Genomic DNA, 6,530 nt, shown 5'->3' with positions numbered 1-6,530 from the left:
AGCCTGGCTCAGAAAGGGAGAGAGGCAGGGCAGGCGGGGTGGAGGGGCGGGGCAGGTGGGATGGAGGGGGGGCAGGCGGGGTGGAGGGGGGGCAGGCGGGGTGGAGGGGCGGGGCAGGTGGGATGGAGGGGGGGCAGGCGGGGTGGAGGGGGGGCAGGCGGGGTGGAGGGGCAGGGCAGGGTAGATGGAGAGGAGGGGCAGGCAGGATGGAGGGGCGGGCCAGGTGAGGTGGGAGGGGTGGGGCAGGTGGGATGGGGGGCAGGTGAGGTGGAGGGGCGGGGCAGGGGGGATGGAGAGGAGGGGCACGTGGGATGGAGGGGCGGGCAGGTGGGGTGGAGGCGGGGCAGGTGGGGTGGAGGGGCGGGGCAGTCATGGAGGGGCAGGGCAGGGGTGGAGGGGCGGGGCAGGTGGGATGGAGGGGGGGCAGGTGAGGTGGAGGGGTGGGGCAGGGGGGATGGAGAGGAGGGGCAGGGCAGGTGGGGTGGAGGGGCGGGGCAGGGGGGATGGAGAGGAGGGGCACGTGGGATGGAGGGGTGGGGCAGGGGGATGGAGGGGCGGGGCAGGGGGGTGGAGGGGCGGGGCAGGTGGGGTGGAGGGGTGGGGCAGGCAGGGTGGAGGGGCGGGGCAGGGGGGGTGGAGGGGCGGGGCAGGCGGGGTGGAGGGGCAGGGCAGGCGTGGAGGGGCGGGGCGGGGTGGAGGGGCGGGGGCATGTGGGATGGAGGGGGGCAGGTGAGGTGGAGGGGCGGGGCAGGGGGTGGAGGGGCGGGGCAGGCGGGGTGGAGGGGCGGGGCAGGCGGGGTAGAGGGGCAGGGCAGGCGTGGAGGGGCGGGGCAGGGGTGGAGGGGTGGGGGCAGGTGGGATGGAGGGGGCAGGTGAGGTGGAGGGGCGGGGCAGGGGGGATGGAGAGGAGGGGCACGTGGGATGGAGGGGTGGGGCAGGTGGGGTGGAGGGGCGGGGCAGGGGGGTGGAGGGGCGGGGCAGGGGGTGGAGGGGGGGCAGGGGGGTGGAGGGGCGGGGCAGGCGGGGTGGAGGGGCAGGGCAGGCGTGGAGGGGCGGGGCAGGGGTGGAGGGGCGGGGCAGGTGGGATGCAGGGGGGCAGGTGAGGTGGAGGGGCGTGGCAGGGGGGCGGAGGGGCGGGGCAGGCGGGGTGGACAGGGACATGCTCAGGATGAGGCTGGAGGGACAGCCAGGTGGACCGGGAGAAGGCCTCGGCCCGGCCTGGGTTGGGGCTTCTTTGGCCGGAAACAGCCCCTTCGGGCTTCGATGCCCATGACAGACGTGGTCACACCTGCCTTCGGAAGGATCTCAGCTGCCGGTTGCAGCTCCAGAGTCGGGCTTAACAGCCCCGATGTTTGACCCAACTCTCTCTCTCTCTTTCTTTCTTTCTCTTGCTTTCTTTTCTTTCTTTCTGTTTTTATTTGAGAGACAGAGAGAGCATGAGAGTGGGGGAGAGGGGCAGAGGGAGAGAGAGAGAGAGAGAGAGAGAGAGAGAGAGAGAGAGAGTCTCCAGGAGGCTCCAGGCTCAGCACGGAGGCCACAACCCTGGGATCATGACCTGAGCTGAAATTGAGTCAGGTTCCCAACCGACTGAGGCCCCCAGGCTTCCACGACCCAACTTCCAATAAACCCACAGGAATAGTGAGGCCCAGGCGGGGAAGGCCCGGCCCACGGCCACGCGTCCCGGCTCAGGTCCCGCCTGTGTGCCCTTTGGCCCGCCCCAAGGCAGAGGGCACCTCCTGTGCGTGGGCAGGTGGGCTCGTCCTGCACAGAGGTGGATCCAAGGCCCTCCCACGCTGCCTGCGAGCTGGCCCCCAGCCCTGTCCCCTGCTGCGGCACACTTAGGTGCGGGCGCCCCAGGCCCAGGCCCCGCACTGCGCTCAGGTGCCCTCCCTGCGGCGGCCGACACGGGAGGAAAGAAGCCAAGGCAGCCCCCACGTCATCACCTGAGCCCTAAGCGGGGCTCCCCCCGTCGCCCTGGTGACAGCCTAGCCTGCTGGAGGAGCCTGGACTCTGCCTGTGGGGAGGGAGGCCTGCGGAGGAGGCCCCACTGGCCCCGAGCCAGCGCTGCCCATCTACTGGGCGGCCCCAGGCCCTGGAAACCCTGCTCTGGCATCTAGGTGGGGAGGGATGCAGGGATGCGGGGTGGGGGGGGGGGTCTGCGTCACATCCTATCTCGTTCTCCTCTTTGCTGTCAGTCTGCTTGGGAGGGGCCGGCTGTCCTGAGGCAGTGCCTGTGTCCTTGCTGGGGCCTGCCCTCAGCCCCGTGTCCTCTCTGGGAGTGTGAGGGGAGGACAAGGTGGAGGGACCCCGTCCCCGCCCCCAGGCGGATGCCAGGCCCATGGCCCACACACGCGCACTTGCACACAGACACAGGCTCACAGGTGCCTCCGTGCCCCTCACACTCCCCGCTCCCTGGCGTGCACGCCCTGGTCTCCTTCCCCCTCCATGGGGTGGCTGCATCCCGGGAGAGTCTCTGTCACACGGTCACATGGGACCCAGGCCCATCCGTCGGTGGCCTGCCAGCCCCAGATTTTGCCTGGCGTCATCTTTATGAAGCAGGGGGGAAAGTCTGGGGATCCTTGAGGGCCCGACCCCATGGGCTGGCGCTCCATCGGCCGGAGCCAGTCACGTGTCACAGTTCAGGGAGGGGCGCTAGGAAGTGAGGCACCTTATGGGGGTGTTGCCTTTAAGCGTTGGGGCACGTCAGTGTCACCATGGAGTGTGCACTGCGGGGACCCATCCAGCACACAGGATCGCCCAGCGGAGGCCCTGCTGGGACAGGGCAGGCAGGGAGAAATGACCCCCAGGCTGATGGGGATGGGCTGGGAGGCTCGGGGCAAGAGTGGGGGTCGAGCTTCTGACCTAGGCCCAGCCCGTATTCTCCCCCCGGGTGGATCTCAGACTTCTGGGCTATGAGGACCCACGGGACCCACCCCCGGCATGTCAACCCCATCAACCCCCAAGTGTCCACGGCCACCTTTTGGGAAACCTTGGTGTGGAGTCATGTATCTACTGCCCTCTGTGCTCAGAGTCAGGGCTCAGTCTGCCATCGGGAATGAGGATCAGTACATCTGTGCACCCACCTGCCAGGCTGGGCTGCGTCCTGGGGTGCCCGGACCAGACCCCACCCCAGGGACGGCTGGAGACGGTGAGACCTCCTGGTGGGGCCAGGGGTCTGGGACATCGGGGCCTGGAGTGTGGGGTGTGGGGAGGACGCACGTGGAGGCCCAGGTCACGTCTGCATCTCTGTGCTGAGTGTGCAGAGGCTGTGAATGTGCGGGAGAGTGCCATCTTAGCGGGGGCCGGGTGGGCACCGGGTGGACGAGGGAGACCTTGGCCTGCCCCCAAGAGGAGCGAGGCAGCTGGTTCGCAGTCCGTGCCGCCGGGAGCCTGCTGTGTGCTGACTGTGCAGAAGCCACCTGCGGCTCCCTGATCCCGCTGGTTGTCTGTTCGGATGCTCACCGCACTGTTTATTAAACGCTTGGTCTCCCCACTGAAGGTGTCCCAGGGCTTGCTTGGTATCCTGCATTCACCGGGGCTCGCCAGGCCCAGAGAGAGGGCCTGGAGGGGAAGCTGAGGCAGCTGTGTGCTCAGGCCCTAATGTGTATCCAGCCTCCGCTTTGGGGACCAGCGCCGTCTCGGGGCGGGGGGTGAGGGATGGGCCTGGTGGGGTCAGGGCACCAGGCCCACAAGAGGGGCTTGATGAAAACGGGGCAAGGACTGCAGGTGATGCTTGACCCCAGGATGTGAGTGGGGTATTAGAGGGTCAGGACTCAGTCTGTCATGATGGATGACTGATCAGTGTATGTCTGGGATCCGGGCTCAGTCAGTGATCAGGGATCAGGATGTGCTCAGAGTCAGGGCTCAGTCTGTGATCAGGGATGTGGGCCAGGGCCAGGGCTCAGTCAGGCGGCTGTGAGGGCTGGAAACAGCGCTTGGGAAGCCTCCAGCGCCGTTCCTGGCCGGGGGCCATTCATTCCCTCTCCCGCCCCTTGTACCCGTCAATCTTGAAGACCCCCTTTGAAGAACAACTCTTCGACTCTGGGCCCCACCCTGGTCAGAGTGAGAGCTTCAGGGTCAGTCTGAGCCCCTGGCTGTGTGACCTTGGGCAGCTCGCATCACCTCTCTGAGCTTCCGTTTTTCCGGCTTTGGAATGGCCCCGTGAGGGCAGAAGGAGACAGCGCAGCTGCCGAGGAAGTGCCAGGGGACTGTCTTCCCAGGTGTCACCATTTGCAGGGGCTTCAACGGCCCCAGGGCTTCCCCAGCTCCCTCCAGCCCCAGGCGCCCCACAGCAGCCCCGCGGGGGCCACCATACCTCTCCCTGACCTGCATTTCCTCTGCCCGGCCCCCCCCCCCAACCCCCGGGGTGTTAGGAAAACCCGCCAACTGCACTTGGTTCTGAGAGTTGTGAGAACCAGTGGTTGAAAATAGCCTGGAACTACCTGGCCTCCCTCCACCCCTACTCCAGGGAGGGCAGGGGCAGGCAGGGGTGCCCAAGGAGTGGGCAGGGCCACTCGGGTTACATAAGCCTGCCCGTGGCACCCCACCCCCACCCCTGCGCTTCTCCAGAGAGGGCCTGGGGACACGGGCACTCGCGAGCAGGGGCGTCCCCGCAGCCAGGCCCCTCGTCCGGGCCTGGACCAGCGAGAGGCGGTTGGCCCGGCAGGCTCTCCAGGGGCTGAGGGCTGTGTGCACAAAGTCCTTCAGAGCACTTGGTCCTGAGTGTCCTCCTCCCTCCTGTCTGTGGGGACTCGCTGTGTGGCAGTGGCCGGAGCCTTCCCCTCTCTGAGGCTTTCCTGTAGAACACAGGGAAATAATGCCGCCCGGCCCAGACAAGAGCAGATGTGGCCACAGACGTGAGCTCAGCAAAGTGGACTGGCCGCTCTCCTCGCTTCCCCAACCCTACTCTGTCCCTTGCCCCTTCCCGGCCTGTGGGGCCAGGTCTCAGGGCACGTGTCTCACTTCTGAGCGCCCACACCACGGTGCCCCGCAGGTCTGACACCGTCCGTGGAAGCGCCTAGCCGACGGGGCCATAGTCTCTCCAGGCCCGGCATCCCCCCCCCGAGTGACCCCTCGGTCTGTGAGGTGAGACACTGCCCCAGGAACTCTGTGTCGGGCAGGCCTGGCCTTCTCCCGAGCCTCACACAGAGATGGTGAGAGGGATCGGACGGAGGGCCGGGCACAGGCCGCAGCACGAGGGCTGGAGACCAGCCGTGGGGAGAACTTCCAAGGGGCAGGCGCTCTCCCCTCCTGTGTTCCTGCCCCGCCAGCCCTGGGCTCCAGCACGTAGCTGGGCCCACGGGGCCAGGGGCTGTGCTGAAGGTGTGTCCATGGTGGGTCCCCAAATCGCCTCTATGGTGCTGGAGTGGGGCGAGGCTGGGGGCCGTCATCCACGACAGTCACGCCCGCTGACCCAGAGGGGCTGGAACAAGGGGGTCCTGGACTGAGTCAGTGCAGGGGAGGCAGGAGCGGAGCCAGAGCGGGACCCTGGCCCGGAAGTGGGGCACGAAAGAGCGGGAGAAGGGGGGGAACGGGGCTCAGACCTCCACTGGTATCCCGGGCTGTGCCAGGCCTCCTTAAGCAATTTGCTCATTTGAGCCTGACAAGGACCGTGCGGGTGGGTGCTGTTATCATCCCCAATTTACAGACAGGCAGGCACAGAGGGGTAAGTAACTCGCCTGAGGTCACACAGCTAGAAAATGGAGCGGTTGGGACAGAACCCTGCAGTCTGGCGGCAGCAACTACATCGCTCGCGGAGGATGCACCACGTCCATCTTCCCGGGACCCACGGATGATTGCCTGTCAGCCCAGGTCTGGGCCGGCCCGGGATGTAGAGCCTTTCTGTAGTGGGAGGTCTGGCCACTGTCCTCCTCTGGGCCCAGGCAAGAGGAGGGTCCAGGGAGGGTCCCAGAGTAGTATCTGTCCCGTGCCTGGAACACAGGAAGGGGCCTTGCCTGCTGAGAGGGAGGGAGGGCTTCCAGGAGGAGGGGTCTCCTGAGCCTCATGCTTTTTTTTTTTTTTTTTAATGTTTATTTATTTGAGGGAGAGAGAGGGAGGGAGGGGCAGAGAGAAAGGGGTACAGAGAATAACAAAGCGGGGCTCCATGAAAGCCTGATGCGAGGCTCGAACTCACAAACCGTGAGATCATGACCCGAAGGCAAGTGGGATATTTAACCGACCGAGCCCCCGGGCACCTCCTGAGCCTCATTCTCGAGAACCTGGGCCTTCCCAGGGAGGTGGGAGCCCCTTTCTCCCCAGCTGCTCCTCTACTTGCCCCCCCCCCCCAGTTTGGCAACCTGGAAGGACTGAGGGCCCAGCTGGGGGTGAGAAGGGGCGGGGGTGCCCGAGGGCACAGGGCGGGCCGTTTCTGCAGAGCAGCAGCCCCACAGGCTGCGTCTGTCCCAACTGGGAGGCTAATTGGGCCTTGCTGCTTCCACAATTAATTATCGTGCCTGTGAATCAGCTAATTGCTCACCGAGCTCAGCCCCCACCCCTCACCCTCTGCCTCAGGCTCGCGAAGTTCACGAGTA

This window comes from Puma concolor, chromosome F2 (genome assembly GCF_028749965.1).
Source record: "Puma concolor isolate L17-30 chromosome F2, mPumCon1.1.hap2, whole genome shotgun sequence".
In the NCBI taxonomy this organism is placed as follows: Eukaryota; Metazoa; Chordata; class Mammalia; order Carnivora; family Felidae; genus Puma; species Puma concolor.
Note: the sequence above shows the minus strand (reverse complement) of the source record.